The 27,917-nt window shown below is 36.1% G+C and overlaps 1 protein-coding gene and 1 long non-coding RNA gene across 27 annotated transcripts in view; one reads left to right on the plus strand and one right to left on the minus strand.

Annotated features, from left to right (window-relative positions):
* The window catches only part of Zbtb20 (zinc finger and BTB domain containing 20), a 748,243-nt gene that overhangs the window by 213,492 nt on the left and 506,834 nt on the right, over nucleotides 1-27,917 (minus strand). The gene's annotated exons all lie outside the window — the stretch shown is intronic.
* On the plus strand, nucleotides 39-27,756 carry LOC125351713. Its single transcript, XR_007211002.1, has 3 exons — nucleotides 39-4,090; nucleotides 17,852-17,857; nucleotides 26,807-27,756. It is a non-coding gene; the product is annotated as an uncharacterized LOC125351713 (long non-coding RNA).

The following is a 27,917-nucleotide window of genomic DNA, read 5'->3' on the forward strand; positions in this document are numbered from 1 at the left end:
ATAATTAGTATGAATATATATAACTGGCTTCTTATACTGATGGTAGACCACATTTTTCATCTTAATTGTTTTGAAAAGAGAACAGTAACAAATAAGAGACCTACTACTTAGTAGAAGGAAATAAGTCTTTTATTGAAATTTAAATGAATAAGTTTAGAAGAATTTGAAATTTTCATTTTTTTGCATTCTGATGGGAGACTCCTAGAAGTGGGTTTTATGAAACTATAAAAGAAGTCATTCTTGAACCAATTATTCTGAAGATGGGTCATGTATTTCCCTTCATACCATTTTTTCTGTTGTTGTTACTAGATTATCCTGATTTTAGTACATGGACACTTAGTACTTTTCTTTATCTTTTAATTAAAAAATGACCTTATGATTTTTAAAAGTAGAGAATCAAAAGCTCTGAGATAATTTTTCATTCTCACTAAAGAAAATGTGTTCTAAAGTCAAATTTATTTTTGTACAAAAGCAGTGACATGCATTTTGATATACATTTAAGAATCTATGCCAATTAAAATTTTATAACAATGAAAGCAACACAAACTCAATTACAGCCATGCAACTCACTCATCACTCACCTTTTGTTCTCTTTTTCTTTTAAAATTTATATAAAAGAATAACAGCAAACATGTTGATTTCATCTGTGCTTGTTCCGTGTATTTGGACATAAAATGTCTACATGAGATGCCAGGAAAAGAAGGCATATTTACTCGTCTTTAGAGTAAAAACATGGCATTTATCAATGTGGTCTATAGTCATACCTATAGAACAAATTTTAGATCCGCAATGACTGATTCTCATTAGTATGAAGATAGAAATTAAAATAAGACCAAGATAATTTAAATGAAACTCCACAGTTATTTTAGCATAATAGTGATGAATAAAAAGCTCATCCTTGTATTTCATCCCAGAAAAGGTTTGGGAATGGAAGCCACGAGGCCCAGGTTCTGTGCTAGTTTTGACAATGACTCACTGGGAAATTTAGACCGTATGATCTCCCTGGGCTATATACCTATGAAATGAAGGGGTTGTAAGGTGAAAGTCTGTGATCCCTCTCTACTTTAATAAGTATAATAATCTGCTAAGTAAATTGCTGTGCACTGCAGTAGTTTTTCTCTGAAACAGACGGATACTCTCAAATGTGAGAACAGTAGTGTTAAGGGACTATATTGAAAACTAAATGTCCTTATTATGAGCCCTACTTGACAAGAGAAGCTAAACTTCCTTCACCCATCGTGCTCAAGCATTCTTCCATTGCTCCTAATTCTAAATCCTACCCATTAGTCCCTCCCTGACCTCTAGGCATGTAGCTAAACTCACTTCCCCGGCCTTCTCTGAAGATCTCTTACAGCCTGTGACCCCATTCTGGCCAATGTGATATTGGTAGAAGTAAGACATGGTAGGAGTTCCTGTGTAATCATCCATCTTTCTCTTGACCAGTCTTCTGTTTGGTTGTCAGTCAAAGAGGCACTGGAAAAAGTGTGCTAAAGATAATGAAACTTCTACCAACTTGAATCATTAACCAGTTTTTAAATGGGCAAGAGAAACTTCTTGTGTTAAGCCACTGAGAATTGGGGGTTTATGTATTATAGGAGCTAATATTATCTTAACTAAGAACTTTTCTAAACCTAAGATTGGTAGTTCTATGATAAGATATTTATGTTGACTTCACAATGATTTTCCACCTTGTGTTGATATTTCTTTGCTATATGTAAGGTCTTTGAGGACAGACATGTATTTTGCTCATTTCTCACAAAACTCTAGTTTGGAAATTGTAGACTGTTATAAAAATAGTTTTAATTTAAAAACCATTCTCTTTTTTGTCTTATTCTACTTAGGTAGAATGATAAGGATGATGTGTTTAATTTTGATATGGACTGACATTGTAATAACCATAGCTTTTCAATTTATTTTTGTGTACTGCCTAACAGCCATGCTCTCAAATTCAAATACGAATAAAATATTTTTAAAAATCAAGATAATACCAATGGAAGCATAAGTGAACACATTGAGATATACTAGAACTAGAAAACTTTAAAAAAATATTTTCAGTGTTATAGAGATTCTACCACCAAGTATGAAGTTCCAGCTATTAACTATTCTATCAAATAGATCAATGCACTTCTGCCACTTTCCTCTCTATGCCAGTATTAGTTTCCTCTGAACCAAATGATGGGCATTTCCAGTTGTGGTCACCTCTGCTCCTTCCTAAAACATTTCACCCTTAGTTTCCTTAACAATACTGGCCTGATTTCCTTTCCTCCTCTTTTCAGTCCTCTCCTCTTTGCTTTGGCACCACTTTCTTGCCCACTAGTCAAATACCGGGATTTCCTAGTATTCTGCTCTGGGATTGTTTTCCCCTCACAACTTCTTGATTCATCTCACTCAGGTTTATGTCTTCACCAGCAATAGCCTCTAACATAACTCCTGACTTGTGACGTCCAGTCCCAACCTTGTTCCACAAGGGTAGATCTGTATTATGTATAGTATCCTGGATATCTGACAAAAATCTGAGCATTTGGAAGTCACCATAAATATAATCAGAAATATAATTTCTGATGCTTCATGGGAAATCTCTTTTCTAATGTGGCATTTCTTAGAGGATGACTTCAACTGAGAAGCATTAAGTGTGCGCTTTCTCTCCTGTCTGTGTCCTTTATGGAAATTAACTAATTAAATTCCAAATCCTATAGTATTTTAAGCAATTCTCTTGAGACTTTTGTTTAGCCTTGAGGACAGGGAAGTAAAGGCAGATTAAAAATAGGATTATTTGAACTCAGTGTCAGATCTACCATTATGAATTTTTTTCACACAGGCAAGAAGTGCAGGATGAATTTTTTTTTTCATACCCTTCCATTATACCAGAGTTCCATTATAAGCCTGGAAGGAACCATGAGAGAGAATACTCTTATATTTTATTTCTCACAATTGGGATTGCTTTGAAACAAAAAGTAATCAGTGGAAAGAAAAGATTTTTGCAGAGGTGAGAGGAGCTTTGCTCAATTCTGGTTCCTTGGTAACCTCTGCAAAAGAAAAGTTTAAAAAATGTCCTTACTAGCTGAACCTCCAGAAACAGCAGGATCATAGTTTCCATTCATTTTGGGGGCATAATTATATGGGCTCACATTTATTTTAAGTGTTATATTTTTCTTTGACGTACAAATGAGACTCATTCCCTGTGTAATCAGTTGCTTTGATTTCTTGGTCTTACGATTCATTCTTCAATGTTTTTCACAATTCTTCAACATTAGTAATAACTTCCTATAGCAAGGCTGCTCCTTTTTCTTTTCCCAGTGTGATATATTTATCATCTATTACACAAACCTCCTCCCTCTGCTTCTTCCTTTTGCACCACCAGCTCTAACATCTTAAATTTTCATTTGACATACTGCTTACCTAAATTATTTCATGTGTGTTCCCATCCATGGAAATTCATTTTTGTGTGACATAAATCCCTACCCTATTCTATTTCACAGTAATAAAACTTTATACTGAATTGCCAAAGAGATAGGTAACCAACCACACAGTTTAAATTAAGTGCAAGATACACATGTTTGAATATTCTGCTCTCTGTCTCAGATGTGGAGAGACAGGTCCTGTTTGTGTCTGAGCATTCTATCATCTTACTCAAACTGTTAGAGTTAAATCACCTAAGAATGGTTTGTTTCTCTCTTTGAGTCAAAAGTAACTTCCTCTGTGCAAAACAAGGCAGCTATGAAATAATATGTGCATTAAACAAATCTCTTATAAATAATAATTATGTTCAGGTTTAGTCTATGAAAGGAGCTGTTCATGACTTGAGCACATGCCAACAAGAATAAACTTCATCTAAGGGCTGGGTGCTTTCATTGTTGTCTCTCAGAGCTGTCCATAGCCTCCAGTCCTTGCCCAAGTTAACCTTTGCTAGTTGTTGTAGCCATGGTAAATATCCTGTTTATTGGATTTTATTAGCATTTTAAATTTTGACATTTGCAAAAGCACAATCCTCCTTCTTTTTCATCCTGTCACTTTTTAATGTGTAAGTGTCCAGGCTCTTTCCAATTTGAAGTTTCTCTCTCCTAGCTCCAGAAGATTATAATTTTGGAAAGTCACAATTATTCTGCTAGTCTGTGGTGAGAACATATCAATTCCTGACAAAACTTTACTCACAGGCATCGTTTGTAGAGTTTATGCATTGAAGTTTTACTTCTTTCAGTCACTTGACACTTAGTGAAATGGGTTTTATTCTGAGTCTCTCATTAAATCACGTTGATTCTCCACCATTTTTTATAGATTTTTACACAGCACTGTGAAGTTTCCATACAGATAGCTCTTTTTTTTTTTTTTGGTTCTCAGCATATACTGTAACATAAGCAACACACATTTTATAGCTAAAGAAACAAAGACACAAAGAACACTACTCTAGCTAATGTGTCATAACCTGCAAGGCTGGAACAAACTCCTATTCCAGTGCTCTTCCCACTGGGTCACATTGTTATTGATGGCATTGAATTACTCTGGTAAATATCACTCATGAAGAATCATGACACCTGGTTAAAGTGGTGACCTGGTTAACCTATACCTGGTTAAAATGTTTACTTAACACTGTGTATTCATTGTACATCATTTCCAACTATCACCCTGTCCTCTGCACTATTCTAATATCCTTCATGTCATATTCTTTTGTGTCTATTAGGCTGCACAAACACATTCAGTTCCCATAACCCTCACTAGACTACAAGCTATTTCAGCACAATGATCTATCCATATTTGTATTGCCTCACCTTATAGCCCTACTGTGTGCCAAATCTCCTGGCTTCTTGTTTAAGAACTGTTTTAAACTGTAACTTTAAGGAATATAATTCAAATCTTACTATCTTCATAGGAGGAAGCCTTTTCATTCACAAGCAGAAAACTAGAGAAGTCAGAAGGGTGAGTGGTTTATTAAAGAGAAGATGATTTGTCAGTGACAGAGGTCTGAGGCAAGCCCTGGGCTTATGTTCAGGTTATACCTGTATCATTGGTCATCAGATGTGCAAGCACTAAGCAGGCCAGCTCCTGTAGGAGGTTGTGAGAGCAGCACCACACATGGAAGCAGCAATTCCACTTCCCTGTGCAGGCTATGATTGTTTAAAAGAACTGTGGCAAACTGGACATTTTGTTCCATTCTAATTTATCTGTGTTCCTGTAGCCCTATCTCCACTTCTAAACACTAATCACTTCTCTAGGTGAGCTTAAGTACCTAATTATTAAGAGCCCTCCAAATTTCTAGTGCCATCTTCAATATAGTTAGTGCCCTTTCTGTCCCATTTGCCCCCTGTGCTTGGTACTGAATCAGTATAGCTAATATCCTTAATGAAGAATCATGATACAAGGTTAAGTTTACAAATTAAGCAATTCCTTTAGGTTTTTTTTTTATGTCAATTCCTCTTATCTTTGAATTTCCATCCTCCATTTGTTTAAAATCCATCCCACTGTGAGACTAAAGAAACAAGGCCACTGTGACAATTCAAAGAGAATGACTGAACCTTAGGGTATTTTTCAGAGATTTTGTTATCTGTAAGATCCTGCATACAGCCTCAGATTAGCTGGCTTTCAGGGAATAGGAGGATAATATATTAGCAGATTTCACATTAATCTCTAGAATCCCGGATTTATTTACTTGTCCAGGTTAAATGCCTTTTTGATTATCAAAGCAAAAACAAACAAACAAAAACCCCTAAAATTTGATGACATCCATTAATGGAATCTTAAAATACTAACTTCCATAGCTTTAACCCAATATCTATAATTAAATGCAAAAGGCTAAGTTAATGTAATGTTGAGGTTGAGCTAATTGCACAGAAGTCATAAAATGTAAAATTAAAGTTTCTAGTTCTACCTTCTCATTTCTATAACATTCTCAAATGGCTTTGTACAATATATGTTTAACTTAAATGTATGTTGTAGAGTTCCTTGGGAAAAACATAAAGCAGAGTAGATTAGTACTCAACTTGTAGAATTCTGCTTTGAGTTTAATATAATCAACCATAGTAGAAAAGTACAATTGTTCTTTTAAATTACAATGCTCCACTTGATTTATTACTAGATTTTGGTTCAGGAATTTGCCCATTTCCCTACAAATCTTTTAACCTTTCACTTCTAATTTCAAGCTACTCATTTTCTGGAAAAGGACCGAACATTATGTAACAAACCAAACAACCTATAGACTGTGATAAAGAGGCCTGTTTCTTTAAAAATCAAAAAGTATATTCATGTAAAATTAATAAAAGAAAATCTAGACTGTATATTTAGGTTTATAGGTAAGGCAAAGCAAACTCCTTGGAGAAGAGAAGACAAAGATTCAAACCCTATTAATGCTATTCACCAACCATGATGACTTTCAGCAAATTACTTCCTCTCTCTAATTATTGCTGATACAGAGTCTCTATGTAGCACACGTTGGCCTTGTGCTCTTGATCCTTCACCCTCCTGCCTTAGTCTCATGAGGACGGGTCAGTGTAATCCTGTACAACTACCTCTCCAAATCTTTTGCTCAGAGTAATAATACTCACTTTGTAAGGCTGTTAGTAAATATTGCATGAAGGAACACATATAACCAAAGTTCTAGAAAGCTGTTTTGGAGTTTCTGAAAACTATATCAAACTTTCCCTATTAAAGAATATATAATACTAATTTAATTATTACTTATTTAAAATCTATTTTATCAGAGGAACTAGATGTTTTCTCTTTTAAAATATATAATCATTTACTTAAGTGAGGCATTTGTTTATGGGGTATTATTAAGTGCTCAGATATGTTCCATATAGGAATGCATCTAGGAATGTCAGCTACTCTGAAGGCAGATGAGTTAGAGGAATCTTTCGATATTGCCACATGACTAATACTGTCCTCAAAATCTATGAAACATTTGTGTTTAAATAGAAAAAGTGCTTGAAAAATCCTAGTGATATATGCAATTCAGAAAAAGTTATAAGCTAAATATAAAGGCTTAAAGCTAAAGTGCCACCATAGTAAAAACTCCTAAATCATCCTGGAAAATGACAAAGCCTATTGTGGGCAAATGGCATAGAGCCTAGGAAGGTAACCAAGGAGTCAACAGATGAGGGAGGAATCTCCTTACTTGGGAGGAAGAATGGAGGTGAGGAAAGAGGGTTCCCCTGCTGCCCCCAATCTGGAAGCAACTAAAGTACTCTGTGTGTGTGTGTGTGTGTGTATGTGTGTGTGTGTGTGTGTGTGTTTACCTTATCAACAATAATTTCATAGGAGTCTACCACACTGGTACACAAAAGATACATGTGTTCTACCTGATTTGTTTTATTTCCTCTGTCAATAAGGTACATAGGTAGTGTTTAGGTGAATCAAATTTATTCAGAATAATAGTCAAATCCTCTCCAAAAGGTTCATATTTTAAAATTATTTAACAGTATTTTCTAGTAAACTGGTAACTACCCAGATCCTCCAACAAGGTAGGCAGGGACTCTACCAGTTGAACTATAGTTGAGCTATGCTTCTAGCCTTTTGTTTGTATTTTCTTCTTGAGATAACATCTGAATAACGTTCTAAGGCTGACTTCAACTCAAGATTTTCCTCCCTCTGCTTCCTGAATGGGATTACAGGAGTGGGCCACTGAGTTCTAACAGTAGACTGGGCTCAACAAAAAGATTTAAAGTAGAAAGGTTTATACAGAAATTATGAATCACAATTGACAATGATTACTGAAACCAAAAACCTTACACACATAACGAGAAAACACACACACACACACACACACACACACACACACACACACACACACACACACACATCCAATGATTCAATGGTGTAGAGAGATATCTCTGGTTTCAAAGGAATAGTTGGACCAGCAACCTGAATATCACATAGGAGAACCAGAACTAGAGTCAGTGATCTAAGTGTCAGCTTCTTATCTCTGATTGCCTGTGATTTGAAATAAGTTGCTCACCTGTAAGGCACTTCATTTGAAACAAGCCGCTTGCCTTCTAGGTATTTCATTTTCTTAAGGATTACTAAATTGACTAGAAAACTTTTAGCTGATTTTATTTCTACTAGAAATGGGTGGTTTCCCTTATAGGCCAAGAACCTAAGCTTTCTACATCCAAAGATTTATGTTTTTGAGATTCTTCACAACAACAGCCTGTATTTATCCAGTTCATACTGTAAAATCAAACAAAAAAGACTACAATGGTCATAAAAAAATCAATTGAGGCAAGGTAGCAGATCTCTATAATGCCAGTAGTTTGGGAGATGGAACCAGCAGATGGCAAATTCAAGATCAGACTGGGAAAAAGCAAGACCCTTCTCAAAAGCAAAATAAAATGAAGGGACAGGGGCTGTGACTCATGTGGTAAAGGGCTTGCCTAGCAAGCAAGAGAGGACTGAATTCAATTGCTAGTACTATGTTAAAAAAAAGTAGTGGATCTCTCTCTCTCTCTCTCTCTCTCTGTGTGTTAATATAACAGCTTAACTAACTTTAAGGTCTTTTTTAAAAAAGGTTTTCATGAACGTTACCTTTGAGAGTAAGAATAAAACATTTCAGTGAATAAATACTGCTAATTTAAACATCTCCGTTTTCACTCCAAGTAACAGCACAAAATCAGATGACAAAATAATTTCAGTGAGTCTGTGTTGAGAATGTTTCTGGCATTGTGCTAGGTAGGCAGTGAACAAGAAAGTTCAGGTTTCTGCTTTCACAGTATGAATCATACACTTATCTGCTATACTATTAAGGAAAGACCAGCTGGAATTAGGCTTAGTGATCTGCTTATGGAGACGAATTAAATTCAAAATAGTGACCATTTAAATTTCTTTTCTGAAATAGTTTATTTAAACCAGTGTTAAAAAGTGTTGATTTACAAATTAATACTTTCTTGTTGAAATGACAGCATTTGCCAATGAGAGTCATTTCTAAAATTATGAAAACAGACCAATGAAAAACACATTGATTTGGGGGAACAGATCCATTTTATGTGAAATGTACATTCCCTAAAACCACTAAGATTACCTGTAGTGCTTTTAAAATCTAAATTTTCTGATGTATAGAGTAGGTCCTTGCTGTGTGAAAAATCCTGATGATGACTCTTTCATTTACTATATTTACTAAGAAGCAAAATATAGAAGAGAGTATCTGTAAAAAATTAATTGTGTTTTATCAATACATTTAGAAGAAAATTTGCCTGTATGTATGGCTTTCCTTAAGAAACCTGTCAGGACTTTAAATTACTAAATGGGTCATGAACTTGATGAATATAGTGAAATAAAATAATTCTGCTCAGATCTCTTTCTCCTTGGGATGGCTTTATCCATATTTCTGTATAGTTACGATGAAAAACCTACCTTAGGAACTTATGCTCCTGGTGAAACCAGTCAAATAGGAGAAAGAGTTCTCTTATTTTTTTTTTAAGGCTTCTGTGATGCCATAGTGGACATAACTAAAAGAGCTATTAGAGCCTTCAGAATGTTCAGTATAAAATTCATGTATTCCTTAGTCAGGCTGATCTGAAAATTTCCCTTCCCAAGACTCTCTGTCTTCCATACCAGCTACCATTCTAGAGACTGAAAACACTTTCACACACTGCATTATTTAATAGGAAGGCAGAGGTGTGAGAGATTAAGAGGTCTGGCTCTGGTACCCGAGACACCAGAGTATTTCTCAAAGCTGCTGACCAGTTGCAGGCCCTTGCATTGGCCACTTGGTCACTAAAAGCATCGATTTTCTCAGTTCTAAGCTGGGGATAATATTTACCTTGCAATGACTTGGAGATTAGCATTAACACAGAGAAAGTGTTATTATCATTAATAACCCATAGCAGGGACAAGGACTTCTCAATAGTCTGTTTCTCCTCATCAGGCTAGTGGAGGAGGGTCTTCAGATACTTAAGAGAAGATAATACAAGCGTCTAGTTAGAGTAATGGCCACTTCAAATTTTAGATCTAAACCATCTTCATAGATAGTTCTTTAATTCATGGCTCTCCAAAGCATTTCTATATACTCTCAAAGACTTTCAATCCATTGGAGTAAGATATAAAATTTAATTCTAAGTCTTCTTTAGCCCTAAAACTGTTTTCCCTGAACTAGCCCATGTGTTTCCATCAGATTGTATTAGGTGAGCTAACACAGGGTCAGAAGATTTCTTTTTTTTTGGCCAGTCCTGGGCCTTGGACTCAGGGCCTGTGCACTGTCCCTGGCTTCTTCCCGCTCAAGGCTAGCACTCTGCCACTTGAGCCACAGCGCCGCTTCTGGCCGTTTTCTGTATATGTGGTGCTGGGGAATCGAACCTAGGGCCTCGTGTATCCGAGGCAGGCACTCTTGCCACTAGGCTATATCCCCAGCCCCAGAAGATTTCTTTACATAATAGTTGTCACTCTGGAACCTTAAATTTTTGAGATCCATAAGTACAGGAAAAAAAATCTGATGGCTTCTTTCTCTCTTAATTTTCAAACACTAGGCTGGCAACCAGAGAAAATTGGTACACTATGCACAGTGTAAAGTGGTGGGTATAGATGTTTTTGGAGCCATTCAGTCGCTGGCATTTGATTGAGTCACACTTGTGATTTGTTGTGTACTTATATCTTCAGAGTGCAGCCTAGGGGAGGATGCTCATCAGATGTGCTCACTTAAGGAAAAACTGATTTGATGATTATTACAACAACCACTTGGCAATCTTCCTTTACTAAATGGTGAGTCTGGCCCACTGCCTCTGAGAAGTCTTGCTTGGCTGGACAACTTGGGTTCTTTGACTTCTCCACATGGTAGAAAACATCAAGACCTTCCAACAGTAACAGTCAGCATGAGTCCTGATGCTTTACCTGTCTTTTGGATATTCTCAAGCTCCTTGTCTGGACAATGGATACAGAGTAAGTCTTTTTGCAACATGTGATTACATATACATATATTTTAAAAATATGGGCTGCAGAATTTAAATGTTTCATTGCTATCTAGTTGTTATGTGAGTCATGAAGAAGACAGTATACACTGAAAGAATTGTAACTGGAGAAATCTATTCCACAAGGATTCTTCTGCTACCTGAAAAGGTTTATATTTCTTGCTGGGAGTCAGAGAAAAACAAAACTTACATAAGTAAAACTTTGTGAAGATTATATATCAAAACACAAGGGACATATATACAAAGTATGCAATGGCTTCAATGTAGTAAATAGAATAAGAAAACAAATTTTGAAGGGAGTGATGGAGAGAGTGGAGGATCCTGGCTGTGGGGGAACAACACAAACAGAGGTATGGAAAGAAGAAAGGGCAAACAACTGACTTGGCTACCACACAGAAAATAGGATTATGAAAAAGCAGGGGTAACTGAAGGTATATGGCGTTACATGATGAGTCCAATTATTTGGCTCACAGAGATTGTGAAAATGTTAAGCAAAGTTCTATTTACTACAGGAGAAACAAAAGTTGATGGAGGCCTTCAAGGTGAAGAAGATGAAGCCAAGAAGAATAATTGGTAGTAGACAGAGTCTGCAGCCAGATGAGCAACTTGAGTTTTAATCTTGTCTAAGGATAGAAGTACAAAATCCAAGGCCAAGAAAAGAACTGTGGAAAATAATGGGTGGGGATATTTATTGTAGATAATTCAAAAGATAGCCCAGTAAAACTAGCTTGAGGGAAGGGCTGCCTATTGCTAATGGTCAGAAAAGAAACAGAGGCCACCCTAAGTTTCACTGTGAGCCCCTGAAAATAAAGTGAAAAAAGTAGACAGCTGAAGAGGTATTGTTGGGAGAGTACTGGCAGAATGTAGTGACTGCCTGAATGGAAATGAACAGCAAACGAATACACGATTTTTAAAATGATCCTAGTGCTGAAACTTAAGGAAAGAAAGTACTAGGAGCAGTAATTGGAAAAGGAAATGGATGCTTGGAGTATAAGATACCCATGGTCAATGATGAGATAACCAAATGATTGCAGGTGTGTATGTGTGTGTTTTTACCTTTGTAAACTACAGATACACAGACCTAGAAGCAATGCCTCTTTTTTGATAATGTTATAGAACAGCCTGAAACTTTCATTTTTTTTCCATTTCTTTTTGTGCCAGATTAAACTGAGGGCCTCTCACTCATGCTAGCACTCTACCACTTGAACCATATCTCCACTTCCAGCATTTTGGTGGCTAGTTGAAGATGAAGTTCACAGACTTCTTTGTCTAAACCATGATACTCGAGTCTCAACCTCCTGAGTATCTGGGATTACAGCTGTGAGTCATCAGTGCCTGGCTTATCAACTCTTTATTTATTAAACAACTATTACTTAGACTCTACCATGTATCTGGTATGTAAAAGACTATCTATAACATTTACAATAAAGAAACATAAAAAATACTATCTCTGAATGGAAAATAGTTTAAATTTTTGTGATATTATTTAAAGAACGCATTTTTACTTTTATGTTAACTTCCTGATTATAATTCCTAGATAACTGACATAATAGTGCTTTGATTAGTGGTAGATATATCTTCACAACACAACTTAAAATTGAGTAATTTTTCTTAGTATACTTGGATATTTTGTTTTATCTCAACTAGCATTTATGTATTTAGATGAAGCCAGTGGGAGAGATGCCTTTGGGTTATAGTCAGTTTAAATTTTGACACAGATCAGTCTGGATGGAAGACCATGAGTTCCTTGGAAGAGATACATATGTTTCTATGCCTCACTCCAATTTTGGCCTTATGGCTTTAGCATCAAAACTATAATTAGTTTGTAGTTTGGCTTTGTTCATGTTTGTGAGACAAAGGAGCAAGGAAGCACGCTTATTTTTCCCAGAGCACTGTGTAGGAATCCATGGGCTTGTGGTCTTTGCATGTCCTTGCTTCAGGTACACAGTGGATGGGCTCAGTACTGACTTCTTACTCATCTCACTGCTTCCATACCACTTACAACTAAGGAACTGTGAAGCCCAGGGAGATAATTAGTCTCAGAATTAAGCATATAAAAGAATATCAACATTTAAAAACATAGTGAGCTAGTTCTCAAAATTAATAGAAAGCACAGGAAGCACAAAAATGGACATAGCAATCTAATTTCTTCATAATTTTGAAGAACTAAAACCTCTTGTGCAGAAAACTAGTCATGTGTAAGAAAATAACTTCTCAGTAGTTAAAGGAAAAAGCACTCAAAGAAATAAACAAACATATGAAAGCCTCTTAATATACCAAGATGTTACTATATTTATTTCTGACCTGTGGCTACTGAGAAAATATCAAGAATGACAATTCTATAGCCATTCTATACAATGGCAGATGCTCCTCTTAACTCAAGAAAATGGCATGTCCTTTTATGATGCACCACTAAACATCTATTAAACTAAGTAGTATTTTTTACTCCAAATTTTGGATAATTCCAATGACTATTTCTTATAACTTTAAATGAGACCTTTTCTTAGGCAGGTTAACTTATGTATTGGGTATGATTAGCAAAATATGACAAGCATATGCCTTAATTCTACTGCCATATTTCTAGTTCTTTTTTTCCCGATATCAAATTGAATTGCAAAACCATGTTAAATGTATATCTATTAGCTGTTTTTCTCTGTAGCATGATATTATTTTTTGGTACCATAATGGCTCCTCATATCTTTAATTCATGCATTTTCCACCATAGTCTCATTTTCTCATTTGTAAACAGAAATTTGGCTTTCACACAGTAATTTCCACCAAACCATACAAGTGCTAATGGTGCCAAAATTAGAATATAAACATGTATCATGTCCTCCTTTGAGCCTCTCCCTTCTTTCATTTCTTTAATAATAGTACTTTTAATATTCTTTCCTGAAAATTGCAAGCTGGTTTAATTTCACAAGGGTTACAAGTTGGTATCTTTATTTTTATTTATATTTATTTTTTTGGTGCTGGCATTGAAGCTTGGAGTCAGGACCATGTTCTCCCACTTGGCCTTTTCACACATGTTTGGTGCTCTATTACTTGAGCCATGCCCCTAGTCTATCATTTTTATTAGCTAACTGGAGATAGAATCTCATGGCTAGAATAACAAGCATGAGACACTGCCAGTCTAGCCTATTTTTTTTAAACTGATGCTGCTACAGATTTTCGGTGAACCTATCAGTTAAAAAGAATACTTTAGTCAGACCACCAATGGCTCACACCTGTAATCCTAACTACTGATGAGGCTGAGATCTGAGGATTGAGGTTCAAAGCCAGTCTAGGCCAGAAAGATGGTTAGACTCTTATCTCCAATTAACCACTAGGAAACTGGAAGTGGTGCTGTGGCTCAAGTGGTAGAGCACTAGTCTTGAGCTGAAGAGCTAAGGGCAGTGCCCAGGCCCAGAGTTAAAGCCCCATGACTGACAAAAAAAAAAAAAGAATACTTTATATCTGAGCTATTACTTCTAACTATTGTATTCATCATTTATACTATTCTGTCTTTCTGACCATGATTCCACAATTTCCTTCCCATGAAATAGTTTTTTCTACTTCTAGAAATAGATATAATTCTATCGTCTAATTCTTTTTTTCTCCCTTTCCATGTTCAATTCTATTTTTCTTGTACAATTAAAACATTTCCTCAGTGCATTTTGACTCAGTGGTCAATTTTATTAACATCCCTTTTCCATAGTTTGCTTGATGAATTGCACAAAGTACATCCGTTAACGAAACTAATTCATATTCACTGTGGATGGGTTGAAGTCTAAATTGCAAGCTTATTTGTTTATAGCTGTGCACAATCATGATGCCAGACAAGCGTACCATTCATTTATAAAGGAAGCTTTGGGGATAATAAGTCAAAAAGTGTGTTGTTCTAATTTCTGAGTAATGCTTGGGACAGGGGAGTTGTCTTTAAATCTTCCACCCAGAAGGAAGAAAGACATAATTTCTTATTTTCTGGTCTGATTATCGATCTCTTTATTTTCTTTCAGTTTGTCGATTTGTTCTACTTTTTTTTTTAAAGTAACAAAATTGGAGTTATCTTTTGAAAGTACAAAGCATAAAATATTTTTTAAAAGAGTATCTGGAGAAGATGCCTGAGTATGAGACAAAGAGGATTTATAGATTCACAAGGACAAAAACTTAGGATTGTCTTCCTAATTTTGAACTGTGATGCTTTTATTTGTAAGTCTATCGTTCTGTAAGTAATATGAAAAATTCTGAGATGGAAAACCCTTTCACAATGAAATAGATTCAACTTGGGTGACAATATTATTGAGTAGCTACTCTGTCTCCAGGTGCAGGACCAAAATTCTACACTTTTGCAATTCACATCTAATGGGCTAATTAGACTGTTACAATGGTATGTATTAAGCAATAATTTTGCAAAGAAAAGCATAAAGTTTGTTGGAGTGGCTAGATAAGATAGAAAAACCTGTAGCAAGTAAAATCTATGGGTTTTCTTGTACAGTAGAAGTGAAGAGAGATAAGCCAGAAAGGCTTTATAAAAGTAGAGGCACTGGGATGTACCTTTAAAAGCAGATAGCATTTGTCAGATAGGGATCAGATCTCCCTCTCTCTCTTTCTCTCTCTCCCTCTCATTCCCAATCTGTATGTATGAGCAAACATACATGCATATACATATATGTATATATCTATACACATGCATATGCACACTATGCAGTGAAGAAGTGTGGAACCAAAGATATGCAGAAAAATGTTTCCTAATATTTCAGTTTCTATTCTTACAAATTGTGAAGTTGCCATTATAATAGTTGTCAATAAACATTAAGTATTCCTTACCTGTAAGGCATATTGCTTGAAGTCAGAAAGGATATGAACAGATGTGAAGATATGAACAAATTTACCCTGATTGTGACTCAGATGTTTCTGTGAAAGTGTCAGTATGGTTTCTAAAGAAATAAAGCTCATAGACACTTTATTGTTTAGGGACACTTTTATTTTTTGGTGCTGTTATGAGGGTTTGAACTCCAGGCTTGGGTTCTGTCCATTAGCTTTTTCTACTCAAGGTTAGAACTCTATCACTTGATCCAAAGCTCCAATTCCACCTTTTTGGGGGAGGGGGCAGATAAGAGTCTCAAGAACTTTCTTGCCTGGATGGCTTTGAACTGAGATCCTCAAATCTCAGCCTACAGAGTAGCTAGGATTTTAGGTGCTCCACTTTTGTTTAGGAATACTTTCAATCCTATATACAGTCCATTCCAGCTAAAAACATGAAGTTTCTATATATCTAGGTACATATTCACAATCACATATATTTACCTGTATTTTCTCACAATTTTATTTCTATCGAAGTTCTCTAGCACTAGTCCATCAAGGCTATGAAATCTAGTTGAAAAAGATGATGATATCAAGAGCAATAAATACCTTTTATTGAACTTTATTGAACAATAAATACCTTTTATTGAACTTTATTGAACTTTTTTCTTGACTTTTCCTGTTTGTTTTTGTATTAACTCTCTCACTTGTGTGCTAATCAGTTCTACTTTAGAATCATTAAAATAATAGACAAGTTACAAAGATCCAGTAAATGTTTCTGTGGCCTATTTCCAAACAGCCCCAAATTAATGGGGAAATGGTAAAGTCAAAAGAGACTTTTTCTCTTGCACAGTTTTCTAAACAATATAATTATAGTTCGCTCTATGGTTATGAGCTTTAGGAGCTCCCACAGAAAGTCTTTGCTGCAGATGTGACCACTGACCACTATACCAGCAAGTCAATCTTTTAATTTTTTTTTAAAACCTTCTTATGTTTAGTAGATTAAGACAAGCTAGACAAAAGGAATAGGGCTCCACTCTATTTTTTATTACCAAGTTATATCTTAAGGTTTGTGATCATGTTAAGTTAGAACTATTATATTTGTGTGACATATTCCTAGAATTTTTTTCCCATCATAGGTCTTGAACTCAGGATCTAGGCATTGTCCCTGAGCTATGTTTGCTCAAGGCTAGTGCTCAACCACTTTGAGTCACAGCACTACTTCTGGTTTTTTAGTGGTTAATTGGGGTTAAGTGAATCACATGGACTTTCCTGCCTAGGCTGGCTTTGAACTGCAATCCTCAGATCTCAGCTTCTTGAGTAGCTAGGATTACAGGCATGAGCCACCAGTCTCCAGCGTCTCAGAATTATTCTTTAATTTAAACTTTATGGTAAAGGTGATGTACAGAGGGGTTACAGTTACATAAGTAAGGTAATGAGTACATTTCTTTTTGAACAGTGTTGCCCCCTCTCTCATTTTCTCCTACTCCCCCATCCCCCCTCCTCCTTAAGTTGTAACATTCCTTTCCAACATAGTATCTAGTGAGTATCACTGATATCTTAGTTCACCCTTTGTCCCACTGTTTCTGTAATTCCCCTTAATCACTGGATAGCAAAAGACAAATAATTACATTTGGACATGATTAATTAAACAACACTCTAAGCATGAACACAGTGAGAATCAAGGAGGATGTTCTTAGAAGAGGACCACGAAGGGTCAATAGCTATGCATATATGACTATATAAAATGATGCTTATCAGAATTATTTTTAACTATACTTTTTATAAGAATTCACACAAGTACAAGTTGTACTGTTAATGATGGCTAATTGCAAGAAGTATCCTCCAAGTGGCTTTATAAAATTAGTATCTTCTTGGGATGTATTTTACAAAGAGGGCCCCTAGGAGTAATATCTCACGTTTGTTTAATAGGGCCTTTAGACTTGAAAGGCAACTTATTCTAAGGTTACCATAAGTTGGTTATAGCAAGTGGGTATTTGTGATATACTAGAGATTTTCAAAATCTAGCATTTTTAACTGGGTGCCAGTGGCTCACACCTGTAATACTAGCTACTCAGGAGGTTGAGATACGAGGATCATGGTTTGAAGCCAGCCTGGGAAGGAAAGTCCATGAGTATCTTATCTCCACTTAACTACCAAAAAGCCAGAAATGGAACTAGACCCAAGTGGTAGAACACTAGGCTTTCCAAAATAGTTCAAGGATAGCATCTAGGTGTTAAGCTCAAGCCCCAGACCATAACTGGTATACACACACACACACACACACACACACACACACACACACAGAGCCACTATTTTGCTTCTCTGTAAGTATATGATATATTGCATAATACATTGATAAGTAATTCTCAGGCATAGTAGCTCAATTTACCCCAGTTTGTGGTATGTGTGTTATTTTGTAGGGAAGATATAATAATTGAAATTATAACTTGAGTTCTACTTCTCAAAATACTTAGCCTTTCATTTTCATTAATTTTTAAAGTATTTTGTTCATCATACACAAATTAATGAAATAAAAATCGGTATAAGACGTGTACATCAACTAAAAGTATATCGAGCTTTTCTATTCTGATGCTGTGGAGATGGATTATATCTTTCCTAACTCAATCTCATTATTTCACAGGTCCAGTTTGTATCAGCAAAGATGAACATCATATGCTATAACATTACTGACACATTTCTTCTATTGCAATTAGAAAATGCACTGTTCAGGACTGACATAATTAAAATATAACCAGGCTTTCTTCCTAGAGAAGTAAAGTCTAGGCTTCTGAAGTTGTATAAGGCCCAACAACAATTACCTTTGTCCTAGTGGAATTAATATGACAACATACTTGTTCAGGATTGGGCACATGAGAAGAGGAAGGAGAATTGAACTTATTCACTCCCTTGCTGAGTTTTGCAAAAAAGCTTCCTAATTCCCACAATGTGACAATTTATCTTCCTTATTCTAGCATGAAAACAGCAGCTCAAAAAAAAATCTTCTACCAAGAGATTTGTGTCTTTTCCTCTACAAACATACAGATGAGCTTGTGACAAAAATGATGTCTCCTGCCAAATGGTAGCACCACACGGATAGGATCCCAAGCGAAATATTGATGAGGTCGTCACAGCTTCACACTTCCTTCCTATCTTTGTAAGCCTCACAGATCTGGGGACGAGGGTCATAGCTCGTTTATCCCTTTCAGTTAGAAAGCCTTTCCAGATGAAGTCATCATTTTCATTACTCTGCTTCTTCCTCTCACGAGAATGTCTTTCTAAAGCTAACCAAGGACTACTTCAGTGAAATATTGAAGGCAAGGGATGCCTGAAATTATTAAAAGAAACAAAGCTTTCCCATAGCACTTGTCCTTTTCTCTGTAAGAAGATGAGGCAATATGTAATCTCCTTCCTATGTTACTACCACAAGGGCAATTTGTGGGAGGAAGAGATGGGTTTTTGGGGAGTGAAATCCCACTGCATAGCCAGGGCTAGATTCAGAAGGGCAAATCTTCAAAATCCTCATTTCAGAATTGGTCTCTTTGCTCAGAACAGTACCTCGGGCAACACCCAATACCTCCCCTCATCTTCAAGGTAAGGCTGAAATGTTTTTCAATTGATGGGAGGCTAATGAAGGGAAAGGAAGACTCTACTAATAGAGGTGATGCACAAGAATAAATGTCAAATCCATCTGCAGTTTCTCATGTGGTTTGTATACAAGACCTCTATTTGATCTTCTATTCTCCACTTTTTTATCACTGGATGGCCCAGATGTGTAATCTGAACAGAAATCTAGGTTGCTTATATAGAAATTAAATAGTCTTAAGTGCCAGTGGACCTCTGTATCTTTTAAATACTCCAACAACTGTTTCAAGTAAGGACAGCTACAAAGAACCTTACTGAAGGACATGGAATTCACACTTGCCAAAGCAATCAGTGCATGTGTAAATTAGAAACTAATCATCACTTTCTCTCTGGACATAGTGGCAGCTTTGCCTCAGAGTTTATGCTGAAATATATATTCTTATGAAATATTTTTTTAGTGTAGGCAGGATCAATTTAGGAGTATGAAACATTGATTCCCAGTTCCAGTTCACAAGAAAATGAGAGAAAGGGAAGAACAGAAAAGAGGAATTTGAACAAAGGCCTGGATTTGCTCACAATTGAAGAAGCTAATTGTACTTGTAAAATTCTGATTTAAAAATCTGACAATTATCAGATCAGCCCCTGCAAGGCTATTCCTGGGTTTCTTCTTCATGAATTTTCCCATAAAGTCTCTCAAAGAACTAAAGGGCTTCTGGAGATGAAAATGAACTTGACAATCATATTGGAACTCAAACTGATCCTGATTCTTTTCGTCACTTTTTAATTCATTGCAGATGGTGTAAATGGGATGTTTACTGGCTGGCAGGTAATGAGTGCTGTTGTAGATAATGGTGATGGACAGAGTCTCACGCCTGCTGACATCCTCACACCTCAGCAGCCATACATAGCTATCATCAATTGCTTTGCGGCACGCATAATAGCAGGACAGGATGCAAAACCAGCCCATTGTCCCCATTGGAAGGAATGTCTCCTACACCTGGATCTCACCAGCTCGTGTGTGAGTGGTCTGACTCTATCCTCACTGTCCACACTGGTAGAAAGTCTAAGATGTGATCTAAGGTCTCTGTTATAAGGAAAATGTAATCTGTTTAACATCTCAACACTTCTCTTCCCAGGTACCACCATTCATCACAACTGTCAGTGCTTCTGTGGGAGAGTAATGACCCTCAGGCATGGGATAATGCTCCATAGGGGACTTATGAATGCCACTGCCAAGCGCAGAAATTGATCGGTTTTCTGTGGGGCGGGTATGTGCCTCATGAAAGATTGGAGCTTACTCACTAAATTAAAGTGGCTGTTTACCATGTATACATGAAAGCCTAGGTTAGGGAGCCGCAGACTCTGCTGACTGTAATTGTCTCAGTTCTTCAATGAGAAGAATTTAAGCAGCTTAAAACTGAAAGTTGGGCCAGAAGCATGGGAAAATACATTGGGAGATAACATAGGTGTTGCTACCTTCCACTCTTCTTCTTCTGTTGTTTTTTTTTCCCCCCTTTAATCCCCTCTATCAATAGATATAACATAATTTAATATAATTTTCTTTTTTTACAAAACCAGAAAAAGTGTGCTAATGAAATGTTAGCACTTGTTTCCTTCCTTTGAGCTTCTCTTCCTTTCCTGGTTTGTCCACACAGTTTCTACAAGGATTAAAAGAGGAGCAGTGTACAGAATAAATGAACTCTTGATTGTCAAGACCCTCCAAAAAGGCCCATTTCCTTGTCTAACCAATGTTGACATTTGTGTTTGAGTTTTCCCCATCTTCCAACTCTTACCTTATTTCTATCAAATCTCCTTAGGTGATAGGACTCTTTGCATTCTGTAGAATGGTCAGATGCTGGCAAATGCTCTTGGAAAGTTTCTTCCAGAACTTTATCCTGTCTCCTTTAGTTTTAGTATTGGTGCTGTAGCTTCAGGGCTTTTAGCTTCTAGAAGAGGCACCATATTTTTCATATTTCTGCAGTGTTATTTTGTATGTACTTGTGAATTTTCTTTTTTTTTTCTGTCAACTCCACTAGTAGCAACAAACATTTAATAACTGCAGTTAGTTTTTAGTAAATCAGGTTTGGGATTTAATTACACTGTTTAATTACATCCCTCTTTTTGTTTTTCTTTTTGGTCTGTACTGGGGCTTGAACACAGGGTCTTGGGCCTTCATTCAGGCTTTTTTTGCTCCTGGCTGGTATGCTAATAACCTGAACCATGCCTTCCCTTCTGGCTTTTTCTGGGTAATTGGAAATAAGAATGTCATGGACTTTTCTGCCCAGGATGGCTCTGAGCCTTGAATTTCAGATCTCAGCCTCTTGAGTAGCTAGGACTATAGGTGTGAGCTACCAACTCCTAAAAAATCACAAGTTTTTAAATGCTTTCTACTTTTATGAAGATAGAGATAGCCTAAACTAAAGAGATGCTGAGAGGTCCTGCTCAGTATACAGAATCCTTCCTAATCACCAAACAGCAGCTAGTCGTGTATGGAGACGGTTTCCCAACCTATATGAACTGGAGTAAGTAAAGGAAGCCAAGTTGTTTACAGTAACATTTTAAGAAGATTTCCTATTCAAAGAATAACCCTTACGAAGTCATTACAGTTAGAAGAGGCTTTTCCATTTAGGAATTCTCTGTTCCCTTGTCATTTCAGGACTTTGCCTAACTTAACTATGTTTTTGGTATTCACAATATTATTATTATTATTATTTTATTTCTAATAGTAAGACTTAGATTTTTTACCCCTGGGAAAAAGAAAGATACATAATTGATAAAAATACACCCACTGAGGTAATGAGATTGGAAGCTCTTAGTATAATGTTATGGGGGGAAAATCTTTTTGAGAACTAGGATGTTCTAGAAGACAATAATAAAAATCAAACAGTGAACTAAACAAAATGCTTTTCATTGTAAAGAGTCAGCTAAAAAGTGCCAATCCAATTCAGAAGTGGATACAAAGGGACATTGTGTCTCTGAGCAGAGAGGTCTTAAGTTACCTGATTATCTTCACTGAAAGAATGCATTATGGTTTAGACACTTTTATTACCTGAAAGATGTAGACAAATCAGGGAAGATTAACAGCCAGTTTTATTAGGAGTTAGCAGATGAGCCGGTGTGAATTGCACTGGTTGTTAAGAGTTCCCTGTATTCTCTTCTCAGCTTTGATATGATTTCACATGGGAATAGTCATTCTTGAAATTTAGATAGGGTGATTTATATTCTGTTCCCTAGAGGAAGGGAAGTTTGGGAGCTGAAAGGAGGAGAAATATTTAAAATACTATGAAGACCTAGGGAATCTGAGGAATGGGAAATTCTATTACAGGAATTTTCAACTTCCATTAGAAAGCAGGAAGAACAACAACAATAACCAGTTGTTAAGCTTTCATTTAAATTCAGCTTAATAGGTTAAGGATCAGCAATATATTTTGCTATATAAGACTTAATTGTTTGGGGGCCAAAGAATAAAGCTACTATCACTTAGAATAGTGTACTGCTATGTCTGTGTTTTCCTGGAAATATAATTTGCAAGGTCATTCTAGTAACTGTGATAACGAAATCCAAAACTACTTTAGATCAGTTACCCCTAACCCTAATGAAATTTCTTATCTCTTTATACTGGCACTGAAGCTCTAACTTATAGTCTCAGAAATTCCTCTTCTCCTTTTCCTTCTGAATGACTGTCTAGCTATATTTCATATATATATATTTCCATAGTTTTTTTCATTTGAATTATTTATAAAAATCATAGAGCAGTGTTGAGTATAATTTTTTAGTTTATTAGTGAAAATAAATTTTCAATAGCTAACAATGCGTCACTATTTTTATACAGGCTATTATTCCTAGTTGTGCTTATTAAAATTTACCATTTATTAAAGTATCTCAATTGGTTGGCAAAGTAATTGGACTAAACTTTTTTCCAAGCAATATCAGTAACTCACTGTTGTCACAAAAATGAACTAATATTTATTCCCCTACTTAATCTTGTAATTCCATTGGTAAATACCTTAAACATAATAGAAATTTCTTCCTTCTCCTTTATTTTCAGCCATAAACAGAGGAGGAGGATTTGTAAGAAGCCTTAATAAAATGGGTCTATATCCTCAATAATTCCCTTACCCCGAGGTTTCTGGTTATAGATGACATTCCCAGTTCCTACAGCAGTCCTCCTACCTCCCCAAATAGCACCACTTCATTTACAAACATTGTCACCTTGTGTCCATATTTTCCTTTATCTTCCTTTTAGGAAAAACATGTTTAGGCCCAAACACAAGTCTACACAACCAATGACATGAGATGGTGCATTTCATAGACAAGTCCTTTGATTGCTTAACAGAAGACACCTTACATTTTCCATATGACCTGCTGTCATGTTTAGGTTTTAAAAACTATCAGTTGGAAAGGGATTGATTCCTTTTCTGCCCATCTACAGCCCATTCTCTATATGGCAATGTTCATAGTTTCTTTAAATAAGAATCAGATCTTACTATACAAGATCTGCAATGGCTTCCCACTACAACCAATAAGAGTAAGTGCTCCCCAAGAAACCTGTGCAGTCTAGTTCTTGGCCCCTTTTCTGACCGCATTTCCAACATACTTCTCGCTCACTAAGCTTTCATAAATCACATGTCTCGTTTATTTTAATCTTTTCTAAGGGTCTTTGACGTTGCTATTTTAGTTTTCCTAAATGATTTTCCTACAGCTAATTTCTAAACCTATTTAAGTTTCGGTCGCATGCTATCTCCTCCTATGTGTTTTTAGGATACACTTTTATCTACTTCATTTTACTCTTCAGAGTATACTGGTTATCTCTTCTAACTAGAAAGTTCTACAAGAAAGGAAGACCTTGTGAGTCTGGCTCAGTACTATATTTCTGATCCCTGGAATAGCAGGGGCTCACCAAATATTTGCTGAATGAATGATTAAATGATTAATAAAAGAACAGCAAACAAAGGCAATAGCAGCACTCTTCATCTCAGTGCTTTTTAAAACATACCACAAAATGCTTTAAAGGAATATAGGTACTTGCTTAGCACATTAACAACAAAAGTATTAGTTTTATTAATTAAAAGCCAAGAATTCAGCATATATTAATGATGATTGCAAAAATCTAGTTATACATGTGTTATACAATTCTGATCTCAAGTCAGTTCTGCAGTGTTTTTCTTATGTTACAGAATTAACTATGGAGAATTAATCTGAGACCCCCACTTATAATAAGTTTGAGAGGGGCATCTGTGAACCTGCAAGAGCAGACTTAAGAATGGATTTTACTGTTGAAGATGTTATGTTGCTAGAAGAAGGAACGTTTTCTAAGTTTTTGTAAATTTAGTAACTAATTGTACACGATGCCCACTTTCCTTTGTAAGGTTGCGTCTGCTACCCTTTGATCAATAATGATGAGGATAACCACAGTGATGGCAGCTAACAGTTACTGACATCTCATTTTGTGCCGGGCTACTTCCTAGGTGTCTTAGATTTACTATTCCATTTAATTCGATCTGCAACAGAGTCCATGAACTAGATAACATGGTTACATCTATGTGAAATGGGAAGAAAGAGAAGTACAGAGAAGTTTTTTTTAACTTGCTAGCAGGTGGTATAAAACCAGGATTTGTGTCCAGAATGATGCCAGATCTAAATCTTTCAGCACTATGTGATTCTGCCTTCCTCTGTCATATTAGACGATATTTTGCATAAAAAGATTCCAGGTAGCAAATTTCAAGCACAGTCTTTGTATATTTTGGTGCTGCCCATTTTCCATTCAGAGTTCCTAATGATTCTAATATTGTCACATGTTTAGAATAGCACACAAACAACACATCTGCATTCTTCAATCTGCTAAAATTCATTTGTCCAGTTGACAATAAAGCATTTCCTTACTCTAATCCCTTAATGACTCTATAGTTTATGAATCTTAAGTAAAACATAACGTTGGTCTTAGAATCTCATCAAGAAACTTAAAAGCTTAAATGAGATTATTATATAGAGTCACATGAAATTTCTGTTTCTGTAGGTCAAAAGTATTTAAATGTTCATACTCAGATGTTAACTTCTATTGTTGCTAGAGAAATTATCCACACTCTACGATTCTCCATCTTTGCCAATATTTCTACTCAAGTAGAAAGTTCTGCTGGCAAATAGTGCTTGGAGGAATGAACATGACCTAATTTTGTTCTACACTATATAGGGTTTCTTAATTTTTACCATAACAGGTACTTGCAAATGATGGCACAAAGAAAGCCTGGAAGAAGGAGGCTTGAAAGGTTAAATTCCTAGAAGTTTGTTGTTTTTCTCAGACTGAGATGTACTTTTAATTAGATACCAAATCTGTCAAGCAGACTCATATAGACTATTATTTTCCTACTACTGCTGTAACAAATTGCCACAAACTTAAGTGTTTTAAAAAAAATACACTTGTTACATGTTGGAGGTCAGAAGATCTAAGCAGGCAGTGCTTCATTCTTTCTGTATACTATATGCAAAATTCTCCTTTGACTTTTTTGATGTCTAAGGGATGCCTGCATTTTGTAGCTCATGGCTCCCTCTTCTATCTTAAAAACAGCATTCATCTTCAAATTTCCCTCTTAGACCTTTGCTTCCATCACTATTTCTTATCTGACTCTGACCCTCTTGCTTCCCTCCTCCTTTTTTTAAAGATTTTTTTTCTGAGTAATTACTTATTTATTGTCAAAGTGATGTACAGAGGGGGTTACAGTTTCATACGTAAGGCAGTGGGTATATTTCTTGTACAATTTGTTACCTCCTCCCTCATTTCCCCCCCCCCACCTCCTCCCCCTTTCCCTCTCCCCCCCATGAGTTGTTCAGTTGGTTTACACCAAATGGTTTTGTAAGTATTGTTTTTGGAATTGTTTGTCTTTTTATCCTTTGCCTCTCGATCCCTCTTCCTTTAAAAGAATACTTGTACAGTAGAGCCTATGCAGATACAAATCTCAAATTCCTCCAGATCCCCAAAGTCCTTAGTTTAATAACATCTCACATCAGGAAACAGTCACAGGCTCTTTGGAATAGGATACGGACTTCTTTGAAGGCCAGGTTATTTATATGGCACATGAACCAAAATATTCTAGGTAGCCAAATTTCACATATCAAACAAGATATATGTTATCAATACTTTAAATGTCAAACCACGGTAAGCTGGTAAGATATTTTCACAAATAGCTTCATAATATTTAAAGAATTAATAATTTACAGCTCTTCATCTTTTGACACAAGTTTGTTGAAAGAACCTTTTAACCTAGTTTTAGTTAATCCTGCTCAAATTTCAATGCATCCTTTTTGCAGAATTCATACTGCTTTTCTCAGTCAAAGACTTACTAATGTGGTAAGTGCTTTCAGCCCTCCTATTAACTCTAGGGGAGTTTAAGGCACACATTCTTATTTGAGGACCAACCAAAACACCTCTTTCTCATGCCACAGCTTTCTCCCACTCTTGCTTCAGGCACTGCATTCAACTTGTCTCAATAAACTAACTTGTACCCACAGGTGCTAACTTGAATAATTACACTATGAGAAATTCTCTTTCCTAGCTCTTTGGCTTCCTTCCTCTCTCAATGAAAACATCTACTTCTCTGACCTATGTCTCCCTTGCCCAGCGTTTTCCGTGAACACTCGCCCTCCAACATTCACGATTCATCCGCACAGGCCCATCATAACAGCATCACATCCTTGTCCTGCTGGAAACTACTCAGCATCCAGAGGACCATCTTTCTGCTGATAACACTAAAATATAAAATAATGCCAACAGCTGGTGCTACAAATGGCTTTTAAAAACGATGTTCATTCACTAAAATTCCTCTTGCTACTTTTGACATGAAACACGCAGTCTCTAATTATTCTGATCAAGACGGTGAAATACAAAAACAAACTTTAATTGTGTTTAACAGATATTTAATCAGGACTCACTGAACTACAGATTAAAGCTGAAATTCATAAACCATAATTACCCGATTGTCGCAATCTTTTGGTCCACATTCTCCTTCCGTCTGGGCGTCTGGCACCTTGCCCCGAATTTCTTTTACTGTCTTCTCAGCTTCGTTACTGTTCATGTTTTCCAGCAGAGATTTAGCACAGATTACAAAATATCTGTTCTTGGCAACTTTCTTCATTAGCTTTTTTCCCCCCTTGCAGAAAAGTTTATTTATTTATTTTCTCTATCAGAGTAGCTGAAGCAGGCATACGTTTAGGGTGCTTTGATGACACAAACTAATTATATAGTTATCAGGAGATAATACGGTAGTGATAACTAGAGTTACTGTAGTTATCACAGAGGTATCATGCAATTTCTCCTGTGTGCTAGCAGTGTGCCCCAGTCACCATGCAATTACCTTGTGTCACCAGTGCATTGTTTTATGGAAAAGGCTTATCATTCTCCCTAACAAAACTTTGTCTGCCGCATTTGGAAAAAAATAAAATGAAAGTGGAATTCTTAAGTTCTGTTTTCCAGTTCTGCTCCTTCTCAGTAGGCTGTGGACATGTGGTTGTAAGGAAAACACCTATCCCCTCTTGAACATCAGCTTTTACACTGAGCAAATGGAACTGTGGTTATCCTTTGCTTCTTACCACCCAGGTGAGACAAGGAATCATCAATAACACATACATATTCTCTTTTGTTAAAAACAACAATAATAACAAAAAAAG

This window comes from Perognathus longimembris, chromosome 5 (genome assembly GCF_023159225.1).
Source record: "Perognathus longimembris pacificus isolate PPM17 chromosome 5, ASM2315922v1, whole genome shotgun sequence".
Lineage (NCBI taxonomy): Eukaryota > Metazoa > Chordata > Mammalia > Rodentia > Heteromyidae > Perognathus > Perognathus longimembris.